Below are 19526 nucleotides of genomic sequence, written 5' to 3'. Positions count from 1 at the left end.
TTCAAAATCACTCCAAAACTCTTTAGGGTGAACATTCTTATTTGGATCAAATTTCAAGAATTGGCGATGCGTAACATATGCTTTTTCTGATGATTCTACAACACCGTTAGATACTACACAAACGTTATTGTTATTACCATTCTGTTCAAATTTTATTAGTCTACTTTCATGGTTACACAGCTGCTCATTTACCTCAGTACTAAACTGACTAACGTTAGTTTCAATATTAGTGATTTTATTAGACACTTGCACTCGAAATCTCGCACACACGTCTTTACGTTTTTTCAGTTTACAATACAACATGACTATCCTCACAGTGTCTCTCTACTTTGTGAACCTGTTCATTAACTTTGTTTAATTCTAAAATTATTTTCTCTTTAATTTGTTCGCTATCCTCAGCAACTTACTCAATTCGCGAATTTAATTCACTTTCCACCGTTACAATAGCAGCATTACATTCTTGCTGACCTGATTAATCTCACTTTTAATATTATTACGGAACAAAGTCATATCATTTTTCCAAGTATCCCTCAAATTCGAAATTTTGTCTTCTATTTTGTATACCATCTTAGCTGACAAATTTGAAAGTCCCTGATTAACCTCAGACATCAACCCATCAACTTCCTTATGCAATCCATATATGTCCAAACCTAGTTTATTCATTTTGGTATCAATGTCAGTACTAATTTTATTTATTTTATCGTCAATATCAGAACTTAATGACATTTTAACTTCGGAACCCAATCCGTTCATCTTTGTCATATTATTTTCAATATTTCCGATAGACTGTCCCTTGGTTCCCCAACAACTGACATTGGTTCCTGTTTTGTTTTAGGAATAGCTACAGGCATATTTTTAACATCGTCTTCCACCGCGCTCAGTTCCTTATCTACACCATAGTTAGACGACATTGACTCAGGTAAACCACTGTCCTCTGTTCATGATACATCCAAACTGAAATCACCTATCATTGAATCATCTTCGTAATTTACTTTACCTAAATCTACCTTCAGTTTCTCATCTACAATTTCCTGATTCTTTTCAGCCATTCTACAAAGTTTCTCGGAACACACACACACACACACACACACACACACACACACACACACACACACACACACACAAAACTTTAAGTAGAACACTACTTATCTTTGGCCTCGTCCGGTTGACTGCAAGGCGAGAAGAAAAAGCGGATTCGTCCTCCAAGCTCCGCTTATGTATGACCAGATTACGGGCCACCGCTTTCGCCACAGGTCCAACTGCTCCAGATGCCAGTCGGCTGCAGCTGCCACGCCGTCTCTCGAAGTTCCGCGGTCACCAACGTAGTCTGCCACCTCGTTACACTGGCTGCCAGTTCTTGACGAAAGGTCATTTGCACACGTTTCTATTGCCCTAATATAGTTCCTTTTACACACGCGTGTGAAAACTTCTCGAGTTCAATTGACACTGCTGCTTTTATAAAGTTCCTACACATCCGAACTTCACTATTGCTTTTCCCGGCCGACAAAGCACCAATTGCGGCGGGGCGGGTTAATTAGTCGCTTTCCGTTGCGTATTTGTTTCACCACTATCTTTCGTCGTACTGTGCACTGCAAAAAGTTTCATCTACCTCACTACAGCGTCTGGTCACCAGCCCGATTCTCCGCATACGTAGATACTGTTCAGACGATGTCAAAAGCGGCGTTGAAGAAAAACGTCGTCAATACTTACGTTTGCAAAGTCCGTCTAAACTCTGGTAGCAAGCTATCCTGTAATACACTCCTGGAAATGGAAAAAAGAACACATTGACACCGGTGTGTCAGACCCACCATACTTGCTCCGGACACTGCGAGAGGGCTGTACAAGCAATGATCACACGCACGGCACAGCGGACACACCGCGGTGTTGGCCGTCGAATGGCGCTAGCTGCGCAGCATTTGTGCACCGCCGCCGTCAGTTTCAGCCAGTTTGCCGTGGCATACGGAGCTCCATCGCAGTCTTTAACACTGGTAGCATGCCGCGACAGCGTGGACGTGAACCGTATGTGCAGTTGACGGACTTTGAGCGAGGGCGTATAGTGGGCATGCGGGAGGCCGGGTGGACGTACCGCCGAATTGCTCAACACGTAGGGCGTGAGGTCTCCACAGTACATCGATGTTGTCGCCAGTGGTCGGCGGAAGGTGCACGTGCCCGTCGACCTGGGACCGGACCGCAGCGACGCACGGATGCACGCCAAGACCGTAGGATCCTACGCAGTGCCGTAGGGGACCGCACCGCCACTTCCCAGCAAATTAGGGACACTGTTGCTCCTGGGGTATCGGCGAAGACCATTCGCAACCGTCTCCATGAAGGTGGGCTACGGTCCCGCACACCGTTAGGCCGTATTCCGCTCACGCCCCAACATCGTGCAGCCCGCCTCCAGTGGTGTCGCGACAGGCGTGAATGGAGGGACGAATGGAGACGTGTCGTCTTCAGCGATGAGAGTCGCTTCTGCCTTGGTGCCAATGATGGTCGTATGCGTGTTTGGCGCCGTGCAGGTGAGCGCCACAATCAGGACTGCATACGACCGAGGCACACAGGGCCAACACCCGGCATCATGGTGTGGGGAGCGATCTCCTACACTGGCCGTACACCACTGGTGATCGTCGAGGGGACACTGAATAGTGCACGGTACATCCAAACCGTCATCGAACCCATCGTTCTACCATTCCTAGACCGGCAAGGGAACTTGCTGTTCCAACAGGACAATGCACGTCCGCATGTATCCCGTGCCACCCAACGTGCTCTAGAAGGTGTAAGTCAACTACCCTGGCCAGGAAGATCTCCGGATCTGTCCCCCATTGAGCATGTTTGGGACTGGATGAAGCGTCGTCTCACGCGGTCTGCACGTCCAGCACGAACGCTGGTCCAACTGAGGCGCCAGGTGGAAATGGCATGGCAAGCCGTTCCACAGGACTACATCCAGCATCTCTACGATCGTCTCCATGGGAGAATAGCAGCCTGCATTGCTGCGAAAGCTGGATATACACTGTACTAGTGCCGACATTGTGCATGCTCTGTTGCCTGTGTCTATGTGCCTGTGGTTCTGTCAGTGTGATCATGTGATGTATCTGACCCCAGGAATGTGTCAATAAAGTTTCCCCTTCCTGGGACAATGAATTCACGGTGTTCTTATTTCAATTTCCAGGAGTGTATCTTATAACGATTTTCGGGTGGAGGGCGATTGCTTCATTCTTATAGAAAAATTGTCAAAATTCCGTAACAAGTTCTTTATTTCTTTAGGTTCAAAATTAAAGAATTAGCCATCAGCTCGTATTTATTTAAACGACTAATATCAATGTCCTCAGCTCACAGTTCATACAACCCAGTACACACGGGAGACAGACATATATGTACTTAAGTCCGACTCGAATTATTATGTGATCTACAGTCGATGCTCTCCTACAATGTATGAGTTTCACATTCGGTCTTTTTTTTGTTTTTTTGTTTAGTGGATTTCTAATGAAGAAACTGCTCGCCAACTATTCCATAGATGAATATGAAACATGCCACGTGGAATTCTACAAAGGCCAAAAGTTCACACGCGTTTGTCTTTCCAACTAAACACTTCACGAAGCTCAAATTTCCGTAAGTCTGCCTGTAAATGCAACCGCTTTCACGACAATACCAGACAGCGGAATAAGTGAAAATCGCTCAGTGCCAACTCCGGACTGTACGGTGGATGGACAATCTGTTCCCATCCAAAAGACTTGATCAGCTTCTGGTCTGAATAGCAGAAAGGGGTCTGGTATTGTCATGCAGCAACAAAACTCCAGACGTCAGAAGGCACCGTTGCTTATTCTGTACTGCACGTCGAAGTTTACTCAGGGTAGCGCAGTAAGCGGCTGCCCTTGTTATTGTCCCCTCATGCATAAACTCGACTAACACCCGGAAATGTCTATCTCAAAAGACGGTTGCCATAACCTTACGGGTTGGGATTATCTGCTTGACCTTGACTTCGAATGGTGACGTTGTGTGACACCATTCCATTGACTGAGGTTTACACTTTGGGGTCGTATGAGAAACTCACGTCTCGTCCATTGTGACAATGTTCGCTTGAAATAGAGCGCCAGCTTCATCTATAACTCTGCGCTCTTTCACACAATGGATGCACCCATCAAACTGCCTACAGTATGTGAAGCAACATCAGCACAGACTTATGACACCAAGGTCGCAATTGAGTTCTCACCCAGAACAAGCAAATCTAAGCCAAGAGAACTAAGGTTTTTCTTAACGTTATCGCTACCAATCTGGGATACATTTCCTCCGCTAACTTTCCTAAAGCACTGCACCTGCCTTAATCTACAGAGTTACGCCATGATCTCCGTTAATCATATATTCTTCGCCTGTTCGTGCTCGTGAACGAGTACGGTGCTTCAATCAGCCGTAAGTGTTAAAGCAATCTTCCACAAGTGCTAACGTCTCCTGACTGCCCGACAATGAATGTTCGAGACAACCAATCAGGGGCTGGTATGGCCACATGTGGTCTATAACAACTGTCTTACGTGAGCGGACGCGTGTCCTGACCGGCTCACACAACGAATGTTTCTGCCCGTAATTCAGCGCTGGTAAGGGCTCGGGTGTTCAATAACAGTTGTCTTTCGTGAGCGGCCTTGACTCCTGACACCTGCCAGACAATCTGGGACTATTACGGGCTGGATGCTAGAGAGAAAGTGTCTTTCGTGAGTTGTCGCGCCTCCTGACTGTCTCGCAAAACGACTGTTTGTGCCAGCCAATGAAAGGCTGTTCAGCTGCATGTATTAGAGAAAAAGTGTCTGTCGTGAGTCATCATAGTCTCCGGACTGGTTCGCACAATGAATGTTTGTGCCAGCCAGTCCAGCATTGCTACGGCAACATGCGCTCGGTAACATGTGTGTTTCGCGAGCGGTCGCCTCTCCTAACAGCATCCGAAGAATTTGAAAAAGCAATTAAACTTCAAGATCACTTGGTAAGACATCGACTCTGTTTGTCCATTTACTTAAATTTTTTTAACAGAAAAGATGTACACAAATTAAATGTAGGGCTGTGATTGGCTGCCTCGTGCTTTGGTGGATTCTGGTGCTTTTTAGTCATGCAAGGCCAGCTGGAGCAATGGCTCTACCCCATTGTGATCAATCATTATGCCCGATGACAGCCAGCTACCGGCCTCCATTTGGGCAAAGTTCCACAGGGTCATGTTCAGTGAGCTATTCCGGTTCTTCAAATTTTTTGTTTACATGCACCTGCCTGCCCACTACTTTTCATTTCCATACAGTGACTCGCATCATTTTTCAGCGTAACCACAGCACGTAACATTAAACTCGTTGTTTCCTTAGATATGTCCGCCCAATAGCTGAACGATCAGCGCGTTTGCTTGCCACGCACAGGGGTCCGGGTTCGATTCCCGGCTGGGGTGGGAGATTTTCTCCCCTCAGGGACTGGGTGTCGTGCTGACCTCATCATCATTTCATCCCCATTGTCGACGCGCAGGTCACCCAATGTGGCGTCGCACTCAGTAAGACCTGCACCTGGCGGCCGAACTTCCCGGCGGGGAACTCCCGGCCGCTGACGCCGCCATACGCTCATTTCCATTTCCTTTGATATATAACCCATTGAACTATACAATGTAGCAAGCTATTACTCTTTGTTCAGAATTCTTACTTCCTCTCGTTTTACACGAGTTCATCTTTGTACCAATAATTTATCTGATTTGATTAGAGCGTCTGTAAAAATAGTTCTAGGTGATTTCCATCGGTACCCTGGCATCATATATGTCCTTGTCCCATAGTGATCAGAGCCATTTGAACGATTTTTTTGTAATCGTGGTTTCACCTACCTCTTGAACACTCATACGTAAGGCTGAAGGAGTGTTACAGGCTGTTCACGGTCTTGCTTCACGTCGCTACTATATTTGAAACGTTTTTGTACCAGCAACAAATCTGCTCCCGCGGCTCTTTGAATGAAATAAACATGCTTATTTCGTAATACAGATTCTCTCAGTACTTGTGTTAGTTTTCTCTCGTTAATGTTCTCGAATGCTTGCTTGTAGTTGACGAATAGTAAATCGAATTTTATGCCAATTCATACGCTTTTTTCAGTGACCTATCTCATTAGAAATAGTTATCTAAAGCGTTTTTTATGTCCTTTGAATCTGCACTGGTATTTTAATGTGCTTACTCTGCCAAACCAAATCAATGACTATTTAACTATTAATTATTTGGTAACCGCGTAATTAACGTAGCGAGGTGGCACATTGGTTAGCACACTGGATTAGCATTCGGGAGGACGACGGGTCAATCCCGCGTAACGCTGTCCTGATTTAGGTTATCGGTGATTTCCTTAAATCGCTTCAGGCAAATCCCGGGATGTTTCGTTCGAAAAGGCGCGGCCGATTTCGTTTACCATCCTTCCCTAATCCGCTGGACCGATGACCCCGCTATTTGTTCCCTCTTCCCAAATCAATCAACCAAGCTCATGTTATGTAGTGTCTTTCTGATTGCATCGGTAGCTTCTTTTTGAAGCGTACGTTTTTCAGGGCTCCTTAACATTCATAATCTCAATGAAATATTACACTCTTGCCTAGTGCCATTATTACACTACTGGCCATTAAAATTGCTACACTAATTGTAAGAAGAAATGCAGATGATAAACGGGTATTCATTGGACAAATATATCATACTAGAACTGACATGTGATTACATTTTCACGCAATTTGGGTGCATAGATCCTGAGGAATCAGCACCCAGAACAACCACCTCTGGCCGTAATAACGGCCTTGATACGCCTGGGCATTCAGTTAAACAGAGCTTGGATGGCGTGTACAGGTACAGTTGCCCATGCAGCTTCAACACGATACCAAAGTTCATCAAGAGTAGTGGATGGCGTATTGTGACGAGCCAATTGCTCGGCCAACATTGACCAGACGTTTTCAATTGGTGAGAGATCTGGAGAATGTGCTGGCCAGGGCAGCAGTCGAACATTTTCTGTATCCAGAAAGGCCCGTACAGAACCTGCAACATGCGGTTGTGCATTATCCTGCGGAAATGTAGGATTTCGCAGGGATCGAATGAAGGGTAGAGCCACGGGTCGTAACACATCTGAAATGTAACGTCCACTGTTCAAAGTGCCGTCAATGCGAACAAGAGGTGACCGAGACGTGTAACCAAAGGCACCCCATATCATCACGCCGGGTGATACGCCAGTATGGCGATGACGAATACACGCTTCCAATGTGCGTTCACCGCGATGTCGCCACACACGGATGCGACCATCATGACGCTGTAAACAGAACCTGTATTCATCCGATAAAATGACGTTTCGCCATTCGTGCACCCAGGTTCGTCGTTGAGTACACCATCGCAGGCGCTCCTGTCTCTGACGCAGCGTTAAGGGTAACCGTAGCCATGGTCTCCGAGCTGATAGTCCATGCTGCTGCAAACGTCGTCGAACTGTTCGTGCAGATGGTTGTTGTCTTGCAAACGTCCCCATCTGTTGTCTCAGGGATCGAGACGTGGCTACACGATCCGTTACAGACATGCGGATAAGATGCCTGTCATCTCGACTACTAGTGATGCGATGCCGTTGGAATCCAGCACGGCGTTCCGTATTACCCTCCTGAATCCACCGATTCCAAATTCTGCTAACAGTCATTGGATCTCGACCAACACTAGCAGCAATGTCGCGATACGATAGACCGCAATCGCGATAGGCTACAATCCGACCTCTATCAAAGTCGGAAACGTGATGGTACGCATTTCTCCTCCTTACGCGATGCATCACAACAACGTTTCACCAGGCAACGCCGGTCAACTGCTGTTTGTGTGTGAGAAATCGGTTGGAAACTTTCCTCATGTGAGCACGTTGTAGGTGCCAACCTCGTGTGAATGCTCAGAAAAGCTAAACATTTGCATATCACAGCATCTTCTTCCTGTCGGTTAAATTTCGCGTCTGTAGCACGTAATCTTCGTGGTGTAGTACTTTTAATGGCCAGTAGTCTATATTACGTCACTTGCACCTTAGATGATGCTAAGGTGCTGCCTTGTAAAGGTTGGCTCAATGTGGATGTTTTGCTAAAAAGTGGCACTTATTGACAACGAAAAGGTCATGATAATGTCCAGAATGTATAACTGCAGTGGAAGGAAAATAGGAACATCTCTTCAGTGGTGTTAAATGTTTTTGAAGTGAACTGATACTTAGTTATTGTGCTTGAAAACAAGGGAGAACGTGCAACTCTGACATACAACAGAGCACGAAAACCTATTCGAAAAGCAATATTTTACAGCTTGAAAAAGCGTGTTATTTATTCCAGCTTCTACTGCTACAATTTCTGTAAGGCATCTTTCATGTGGGTAGCCCGTAGTTCAGTACGGAGTGAAGTGACGCGGTAGAAAAGGTGGTGTCAAGTGGAATATATTTATAAAATAACCATTTGCAAAGCTATGCAAGAAGTGTACCATGAATGGGAGGTTTGTAGTAGAACACCATAAAAACGGTCTACACTTAAATCTACTTCTAACTCTATATTCCGCCAGCCACCTTACGGTATGTGGCGGAGGGTACTTTGTGTACCAGTATCACTTTTCGCTCTCCTTTTCCAGAAGCGAATCATTTGCGGGAAGAACGATTGATAAGGTTCCGTATCGACTCGAATTTAATTTTATCTTCATAGTCTTTTCTCGAGGTATATGTTGGAGGAAGCAATATGTTGGTTCAATGAGATTTTCACTCTGCAGCGGGGTGTGCGCTGATATGAAACTACCTGGCAGATTAAAACTGTGTGCCGAACCGGGACTCGCACTCGGGACCTTTGCCTTTCGCGGGCAATTGCTCTACCAACTGAGCTACCCAAGCACGACTCACGCCCCCTCCTCACAGCTTTACTCCTGCCAGTTCCTCGTCTCCTACCTTCCCAACTTTACAGAAGCAGGAGAGCTAGAACAATAGTCAGCATTTATATGCTAGTTTATAAACTTATGTTTTAAGTTATCATATAAAAAGAGAATAAACGAGAGTAAAAATGTGCATGTAAATTCGGAAGTTATCTGACATTTGTATATTTAGAGTTATGTGTGCTTAAGTTTATGGACAAAGAAGATTCAGTCTTAATTGTATCTCTGAAACACCAATTCGCAGATCCCCTTCGAGCTACAGTCGAGACCGATGTTTCACCTCGATTAATGCCACTGCGGAAAATGTTGACCCCCCCCCCCCTAGTAAGTTGATACGAAGGGAAATAACACGTCCACTGCCCCTCCTTGTTAAATTGGGATAATCATTCCGAGTCTCCACCCAGAAATTTTCAAGAGACTTCGTTTGGCCGGCCGAGCGGTTCTAGGCGCTACAGTCTGGAACAGCGCCACTGCCACTGTCGCAGGTTCGAATCCTGCCTCGGGCATTGATTTGGGTGATGTCCTTAGGTTAGTTATATTTAAATAGTTCTAAGTTCTAGAGGACTGATGACCTCGGGAGTTAAGTCCCATAGGGCTCAGAGCCATTTGAACCATTTTTGAACTTCGATTGAAATTCATTTAGAAACGTGCTTGAAGTCTATTAGCTCTTCATGTTCTACTGTTGACAAGTCTGATTAGTGGTCTGTTATGATAGTATCGGACGGGTTGTGGATCCATTCATAATCAGACAAGGATCCCGAAATTTATCCTCGAATTGTTGGCGAAGGTTTCCGAGATGTACTACGCCCATTCTACAAATTTTGCCTACATCCAACTCATTTTCCTTCAGGAGTTCTTTCAGACGGATTAATATCTCGCAGTTATCCATCTGTTTTTCTCTAAGTCTTCTCTTAAAAGCGAGCACTTTCTACTTTGAAAGATATTATCGCTACGGTCCTGAAAGGATGCGTTAAGATTGTTCAGTCTAAAGAGTGTCAGCCAAGTAGCACAGTATTGGAAGACATATTTCCTCGAGATAAAGAGCCCGACTGTAGGAGTGCTGTTTAATAGGAAAAGACGAAGTTCATCCTTCGGATCCACAACGCGACGAAGAACCTTATCTCAAGACAACCAACTTACCTCCGTGAAGAATAGAAGTGAATCATGAGGGGAGCCAGTCTCCTCGTAAAGAAGGGAAAATGGCGTGTTGTTTAAAGCTTGGGATTACGCAAAATTTACAACACTGACTGCATCGTTTAGCGCTTTATAGAATTCCAATTCTGCTAATACAAGCCATGCAATGTATGAATTTTGCAGAAGGAGAAAATGGCTCTGAGCACTATGGGACTTAACATCTGAGGTCATCAGTCCCCTAGAACTTAGAACTACTTAAACCCTACTAACCTAACGACAACACACACATACATGCCCGAGACAGAATTCGAACCTACGTCCGTGGCGGTCGCGCGGTTCCAGACAAGCGCCTAGAACCGCTCGGCCACTGCGGCCGGTGCAGAAGGAGAAACAGCAGACACTATACTCACAAGAAAGAAAGTAGTCCTTCCTTTGAGTTTTACAAAATAGGAAGTCCTTGTGCATTTCATTTTCATTAAAGTAGCCTACAAAAACAAGAACCAGGGAAAATTTCCGATATCAGTACTGTCATCAAGTTGCAGGGCGAATTTTTGGCTACCTTGAAGACTGATAGCAATTTTACATGTCAGAGGCTATTGCATCAATACCATGAGCCGCGAAATAATCTGAGATGGCTATGGACTTTAGACTCTCGCTAATGCATTCTCCGCACATTTTGACGTCTGCGGGGAGAAGAAATTTCTCGCCAATAACGAGAGGTGATTTGTATTTTGCAATGAATGTTCGTAAGGCTTTCTTAGGAACTGATACCTAATTTTTTTTATAGAAGCTGACGTTTGCTTTTAATTGTTGGTTATGGCGCTGAGAAATTTCGGCTCACACGATCTGAATGTTTTGTCTGCATGTGTCTCTTTAGTTTTATCCTCTTCAAGTTATTGTTGGCAAAAATAAAAAAAAACAGTGTGGTCTTCCCCGTTATTCTACAGAATGCTGTTAAAGCCTAATGTCATAAATCAGCTTCATATTTACACACTTTGGTTTTGCTTTTAGAACTAACGTTACTGACAAGAATGCCCTTTGATTAAATTTGAATATTTTCGTTATTAGAACTGCATACTTCCGAAGGAGAAGAGAGACTCAGTAAATCACTACCATGGAATCTCCTGTTCACTACAATGGCGGAACTTGAACTATTTTATTTTAAATCTGGTTAACTACTTCCTTTAAACACACACTAGAATTCAACTTCTATACAACTTGCTTCTTGTGAACTAACATCGTAAGCCTGTCTGAGATCGAGTGGGCAGCCACAGTGGCTGTGATTAAGTATCTTTTATTGTATTCACCGCTTCAAGGAAGTGTCGGTCGCATTGGCAAGCGGGTTACTGGCATTAGTCCTTGTTAAACAGCTGGTAAGCAGCTAACCCAGAAGGTGATAGGTGACAGTTTCCCAGCTTTCCTGCTGACAGTTGTACTTCTCTGTTCTTGTAGACAACAAATTAGCGATGGGGAAGCTTCCTAACTTGGCTAATGGAAATGAGAATGTGACGCTAGCTTCACCGGAAGTCTTTCTCTTATCCCCTCCCCCCTCCTCTATTACTCTCTATGCTCACCGCCCCTCCCCCCTCCCATCTCCACCGCTTTGGGGTCTGATGCATTAGACGACAGTGCGAAACTGTATCGCACACCTTCCGGAAGTCAAGGAACACGGCAGATTCCTGGGCGTTTGTACCACCGTTTTCTGGGTATGGTGCACGAACAAGCGAGCGGGGTTCCACACGATCTTTGTTTTAGGAAGCCATGTTGATTTCTACATAGATTTTCGGTGCCCAGTAATCTCTATATACGAGGGTTGGAAGTTTAATAGTGGCAACTATTTATTTACAAAATAGATACGTGTTTCAAAGTTTAACTGATCTTCAAAGTAGTCGCGAGCATTGTGTATAACCCGTTTCCAGCGCTGTGGAAATCGTAGGATACTCTTAGCAGTGCCAGTTGTGTTGACAGTTCGAGCGGCGCGGTCTATTGCCCGACGAATTTGTATCAGTTCTGAAGCGAATGCCGTGAAGTGTTTCCTTCAGTTTGAACTGTGTGAAACCTTATGTGTTAAATCTTATGGGACTTAACTTCAAATGGCTCTGAGCACTATGGGATTTAACTTCTGAGGTCATCAGTCGGGACTTAACTGCTAAGGTCATCAGTCCCTAAGCTTACACACTACTTAACCTAAATTATCCTAAGGACAAACACACACACCCATGCCCGAGGGAGGACTCGAACCTCCACCGGCACCAGCAGCACAGTCCATGACTGCAGTGCCTTAGACCTTAAGTTGAACTCACGAGGGCTTAAGTCAGGGTAGTGCAGTAGGTGGTACAGCTCTTAGCAGCCCCATCAGTCAAGCAAACCAGTAACAGCTTGCACTGTACGTGCTTGGGCATTGTCCTGCAAAATGATGATCAGGTCCTGCACAAAGTGTCATCACTTCTGTCTTTATGCTGTTCATTTCTGGAACACAACGTACGACCAGCTTAGAAGTGATGGCACTTCCTGCAGGAACTGACCATCATTTTGCAGGAGAATGCTCAAGCACGTACAGTGCAAGCTGTTACTGATTTGCTTGACTGATGGGGCTGCTAAGTGCTATACCACCTACTGTACTCCCCTGACTTAAGCCCTCGTGAGTTCAACTCGATTTCTAAACTGAAGGAAACACTTCACGGCATTCGCTTCAAAACTGCTACAAATCCGTCGGTCAATAGACCTCGCCGCTCGAACTGTCAACACAACTGGCACTGCTAAGAGTATCCTACGATTTCCACATCGCTGGCAACGGGTTATACACAATGCTCGTGACTATTTCGAAGGTCAGTAAAACTTTGAAACACGTATCTATTTTGTACGAGCTGTGAATAAATAGTTGCCACTATTCAACTTCCAACTCTCCAATGTTTTCTCGAAAGATAGTTGTATCCAGTGTGGCTTGCAAACTGGATGGAGCGTAGATATTAATGAGCTGAACTGTGTCTGTTTCGACAGAAATTCCTCGTCCAGGTATCAGTCCATCCTTGACCAATGTAGGGGTTCCGCTTTTATGTCCTCATTTGAGAACAGCATTGTATCCCACTATATGTTGCACCTCGTCTGTATACACTTTTTGCAAGATGACTACATCTATAACGAAGGCATATATAAAATCTCGCAGGTATTCTATTTCAGTCAAACTAGTGATTCTGCTAATGGTGACAATAACTGTACTACATGACTGTAAATCAGTGGCAGTACTCATTTTGGTCAGTATTCAGTTCACAGCTATGTGTTAACAGAAGCTGTCATCCAAGTCAGCACCCATGACAGGGAGCGTCCCTGTATCGCGTCAGCCGGCGGATTTCTCTTTCTTCAGACCAAACTGAGATGTCGTGTAGTGTTGCAGACACCTACATGCTGTTCGGAGTGAGCTTGTCAGTATGGCTACTACTGTGTTATGGCTACTACTGTGTTCCACACCGACAGTCGGAGATTCTTTGCTTTGGGGTTTGTCACGAACCCTTTCTTCAGAGACGGCGGATTCAGTGTCTGCTTCTTGTGATGCGGGGTCTCGTGTTCGACCGTGTCCTTTTTCTCTGATTCTTTGTGCCTCGTCTTCTGGAGTTGCAGCCTTTGCTTGATTTTGAAAACCTTCTTCCGTATCATCCCCCCATGCCTGTGGATTGGTGGCTTTCCTTGTTCCTTTTTTTCCCTTCGGTGCACCCTTAGGTTGGTTTTCCATGTTTGCTGCCTGACTGGCTGACTGACTGACTCATCATCGCCCAGCCCAAACCGCTAAGGACAGAAACTTCACATCTGGTGAAAGTGTGGATCTTTCACTATAGGCGCCGTTTAAGTCGTGATTTTTCGAAATTCCGAACGTAAGGGAGTGAAATAGAGGATAAAGGGTCTTTTTTTGAAAAATGTCGCTATTAGGGTAATTTTGGATCTAGAACTACAAAAATTGGTACTTGGTTCCTCAGTCAGAAATAAAGTAATACTTGTTTTAGCATTTTTGGAAATTTAACCCTACAGGGGTGATATAGTGGGAGAAAGGTGTTTTTGAAAATATGTCATTATTAAAGAACTACTGAAGTATTCTTAAGGTGTATCTATGAACATTGGTATTTGACTTCTCTGTTACAAATAAAAATAATAAGTTTCTACTGTTTTTGGAAACTGTACCCCCTAAGGAGATGAAAAGCAGATGAGATTTTTTATGAAAATATTTTATTATGAAAGCACGTTTAAAGCTAAATCTTCGAAAATTGGCGTTTGGCTTCTTGGTTAGAGATGAAAAAAATAAAGGTTTCACGGTTTTTGGAAATTCAACCCCTAAGGGGATTCACTGAGTTATCATCCCGCAGCCCAAACCGCTAAGGATAGGAACTCGAAGTTTGTAGACGGTGTGGATCTTACACTGTAGGCATCGCTTAAGAAGCGATTGTCCTAAGTTCCACTCCTAAGATGGTGAAATTGAGGATGAAAGGCTTTTTGAAAGTATGCCGGTATTAAGGGAATTTTGAAGCTAGAACTACGAAAACTGGTATTTGGTTTCTCAGGCAGTAGATAAAAGATAAGTGTTCCAACAACGTGCAAATTGAGCCACTTAGGAGGTAAAATAGAGGGTTTATTTTTTTAAATAAATGATTACTAAAGAAGTACTAAGGGATTTTTAAGGTTACCTCCACGACTACTAGTATTTGACTTCTCACTTAGAAATTAAAAATACGAGCTTTGGAGTTTCTGGAAATTCAATCCATAAGGTAATGCAATAGAGGATGTAGATTTTTAAGAAAATATTTCGTTACATTAAAAAAATTTTAAAGCTAAATTTATGAAAATTGATGTTTGACTAGTCGGTTAGATATTAAGAAATATTTGTTGGGGGATGAAAGTTGCGACTAAAATATCTCCACAAGAACGCATAAGGGCAAGATTAAGAAAAACTTTGAACCCCAGCTTTTTGGTCAGAAGTACATTCGTAAAACATCATGCTTATATGGTCTTAATTAGTGTGAAAAGCTTAGAAGGTTTCGCAACTTGTGGAGAATATAAAAATTCGATTAAGAAAAAACAAAACAAAAAATCTCTGCAGGCCAAATAGGCTACGCGATCGAAACAGCTGACGCTAAGCTAGTATCATAGTACACGAGAGTAAAACATGGTCAAAAATTGTGCAACTCACTAATGTCAGAGAAAGTTTTGTGCGTCTGTTCGAAGAGCATTCTTGGAAACGTGAGTGAGCAATGCTTTTTTCCAATTGTTAGAAACACTTGTCTCCTCCAGAGACTTATGGCCACTGCAGCTAGAATAGGGAAAGTTCTATGTAGAATGGTGTTAGTATCCCGTCAATCCAATGGGCTTTCCACTGTTGAGTGATTCCAGTTGTTTTCTATCCCAAGTCCACTTATTTCAGTAGCTGTCATGTTGCGGCGATTTATAGGAGAAACTACAGCGCTATCTTCGTCTGTGAAACAGTTTTGGAAAAAGCCATGTAGTATTTCGACCTTTTCTGTATCATGAGCTTTGCCATTATACTGGTTTTCAGAACTCAAGTTAATCACTTTTGCATTGCAGTGGACATAGTATCTAAAATAATATCACATTTGGTTTTTACAAAGTAAACTAAGTGAGAAGGTAATATTATTGTTTATTTTTTATGGTAGAAATTACAATTGAGTAATTATGTTGTCCATGTGTACAACTTAGTAAAAAAAACGCTTAAGTTTTGTGAGTTCCGTTTGTCGCTCGGTGAGTTTGAGTGTTGGATTATGTACTCACGAACTATATTGCATTCTTTTTAATGTCACAGGCAAAAACATTGTGTCTCTTATTTATGCAGCTGTGGAAGTATACACTCCCGGACTGGCCGCCTGCAGCACAGTGGTCGTACTACAGACAGATGGACATCCAGTTTAACTAATGTTAACTCGTGGTTATTGTAATGTAGCCAGAAATCGTTATGGTTCAAATGGCTCTGAGCACTATGGGACTCAACTGCTGAGGTCATTAGTCCCCTAGAACTTAGAACTAGTTAAACCTAACTAACCTAAGGACATCACAAATATCCATGCCCGAGGCAGGATTCGAACCTGCGACCGTAGCGGTCTTGCGGTTCCAGACTGCAGCGCCTTTAACCGCACGGCCACTTCGGCCGGCGAAATCGTTATGTTCTCGAGATTAAACCATAGATTAGAAATACGTAAGGACTGGGCGTTCAGATACGCAGAACATAATCGTCTGTCGCTAACACATATTGCTTCAAAAGTTACGCGACTTGGTGTTAGTTACCTACGATAAGTAACTTTTTTTACTCGGTTGATATATTTAATTTCTATACGTAGCAGCAACACTTCATCATTGTTCTTATTAATGAATAATGTGTAAAACCAAGCCAAATATGTTCAATAAAGTTTTGGTCTTAGAGAAAAATGTAAACAGTCAGTATTATATTGATTCAGTTGTTAATACCGGTTTAATGTTGGTGACATGCGCAAATACGCTCTTATCCTGTTGGTTCTTCATGCCAGCAATAACCGCGTAAGTGTCTTGTTCGTCAATTAAATGCTGAAAGTAAAAATAAATGTTTCGTAAGATATATTGAAATACTATTTCCATGAAATGAAATACTGTTTTCATTTAATTACACAACTTATATTGCAGGTGAAATTTTTTGGATATAGTTGTTTGGAAAGATAACATTTCATCAAACAATGTAAATTGTCTACAAAAGCTGTAAGAATCCCTTAGATTTTGCAATGGCGTAGCAATTATTCAATTTTTGTACGAACCTTTATGAACGAAAGTCGGAACGTCGCAACTGGGGAAATACTACATGACAAGCACATATGAAGCAATATTGTTCAAACAACGGCTTCTAATGAAGAGAAAGGAAGACATTGTCTAGTCATTTCTAGAGATCACGAAGAGGTACAGAAAGCAGGAGACGCTGATTGCCTCAGCAGTAAAAGGGTAGTAGCTCTGTGAGGTATGCCGTGTAGTTAAAAGCGACCCGCACTCTGTACACTAAGAAACACGAATTGCTTTTTGCGGTGTATAAATGTGTGTCCCAGTACAAACGTCTATCAGATAAAGCTTCCAGACAAGTAGTTTCAGGATTAGTACTTGCAAAATTTCAATCTTTCTTCGTCTTCCAATATGGAGCTACTATTTTTCCTTGTGGTCATTTATATCAACAAAAAAATAAACTTATCGAATGACTTTTATACATACGTATTAAGCAGTAGAATAATGGTTACAGACTATGGATAAAACGTAGAAAAACAAGTAAGTATCTCCTTTATTGCAAAAACTAGAGCTGATTTTTATGCAAACGTCCAATTTGGCATACAGTTCCCACACTAATCACAGATCACAAAGAAAGTACAACTACCAACATTACGTTATACTGAAGAAACCAGTTTTAAAAGAAGGCGTTAGAGGTCTTTTTCCCCTTCTGAGGCAGTTCTCAGCAAATATTCCTTGTAACGGGGATTACAATTTACTGTTTTCATTCCATTGCTTGACCATGTAAATTACGAACTATCAGGTTGGCCATTGTTATTAACACTTAAAGAGAGAAGGCTATCGGCTACGAAAAGTTTTCGTGGTTTTTATTGCTCTTATCTTAGTGCCGTGGTCGTTAACATAGCTAGGACTTTCTCGGACTTATGTTTTAGCAGTTCCCGCCTTTCGGTACCATTCCTTGTTTTCCGCTCAGTGGTTGAAACAAAATATGGCAGAGGCTTACCCTGAGCAGCGTCGCCGCACCCACAGAGGAAACTAAAACCGCGCCTCGAGCGTGGGAGGTGCTCAGCCGAGCTTTCCAGAACTCGCTGCACTCCAGTGCGCGGCTCAGTCAAACAGATTTCCAAAAGACCTGCAGCAATACCTAAGATCCTCAAGTCGAACAGTTAATAAAGTCACACATTCTTTTGAAGCTATCCAAATATTAATTCACAAGTGAGAATTGCAAATTAACTGACAAAATTAAGAAGGAAGGCCTGTCTAATCCTGATTATTTGATCCTACCGTGTAATATTAGTAATTATTGCCTCACAAATATTAATATACGCTCAATAGTAAACGCCTGATGGCCTAAAGTTATCGAACAATTGCAAAGTAAAAGAAATGAACCATCGCATAGCAGCGACAGAATCTATTATGCTTTATCTTTGCCGTTCTTGCGCGGTGCCTGTAAATCTCTATGTACATGTATCGATGAATGATATAAAAAGGAAAACCGTTTTTTTTCAAGACAAATGAGGTATTGGGCGCCTCACCTTCTACTGTTTGTATTCCATGAAAGGTGGACGCAGACTTGCTGCGTTCCGCATCGGTATTTTATATTTTATGTGAAAATACTGAGTGAATATGCTAACTGTTATTTTTCCAATCAGAAAACATGTAGTTTCTTGTAATTGATTACGAACAGACAGCATCATGAGGACATTTTGACTGTTATGTATAAAGTACTTAACCACAATGGTCACCTATTTTAATTTAGTATGAAAAGGTACGTAGCATAAAAAAGGGTGTTAAAGATAAGTGTGCTTATTTTAGTAGATTAGCCTTGATGATTTCCATCTCCTCACTTACTTGAATAATAATTATTTTGTGTTAGTTCATCACCAGAAATTACGATCACGCTGATGGGCCGAACGCAGCATAAAGCAGAAGGAACATTATCGTTGTCCTATTACTTCTGAATCAACTCTTTTTTTTAAAATTGTGTAGTGTTGTATTTCGTTTAGTCTATAAATCTTCTGGTCCCTTAGTGTTGTTCCGGGTATGACTACATCGCGACTATAAAAATGCATAGAAATGATAATGTTTCTTCCGAACGATCTCAAATACATCAATGTGCTGCTCTTATTCGGGTATTTAATGCTCAACGTATGTTACGAGTATTATAATAGTGTAATCAATCCCTGATTCTGTTGCCAAGTGGCCCACCAAAATATTCACTTTTTCGACATTTTTTTAAAAAAAAATAACAATCCTTTTTCTTTTCGCCCCCAAAGAGCAACGCTACAACCGGTACATTTCATTGACTTACATTGTAACTATTTTGGTGAGGCGAGCACTGTTTCAATAACTCTTGCAGCATAATGTCTCGATAACTTCTGTAAGACGTTCGATGACGGTTTCTGCGATCGAATTTTACTCTCAGTTCGATAGGCTCAATCGGTGAATGAACAAAAATCCAGAATTAAACTCTGCTATGTTATTGGCTATCCACCGACAAGAGCATTGTAACGGATACACGTGAAATATTTAAAACATATTTTTATGATCCTGTTTACTTTTGTGTAAATGTTGATTAGTGTTTTGTGAGTCTAAAGGTCAATTACGGTAAAGTAATTTTGTCATAATGTAACATGCAGAGATCACTGAATAATTCTAATTAGAAGAGTAAGGAGTCGCAAAATGAATGTTCGACGTGATTAGTAACAGAGACTCTGTGGACGAAGCAACTAGTTCGAATACCTCTGACGCTGAATAATTAGGATGTTT

This window comes from Schistocerca serialis, chromosome 7, assembly GCF_023864345.2.
Source record: "Schistocerca serialis cubense isolate TAMUIC-IGC-003099 chromosome 7, iqSchSeri2.2, whole genome shotgun sequence".
Taxonomy (NCBI): Eukaryota; Metazoa; Arthropoda; class Insecta; order Orthoptera; family Acrididae; genus Schistocerca; species Schistocerca serialis.
The sequence above is the reverse complement of the archived record's forward strand: the minus strand, read 5'-3'. Positions refer to the sequence as shown.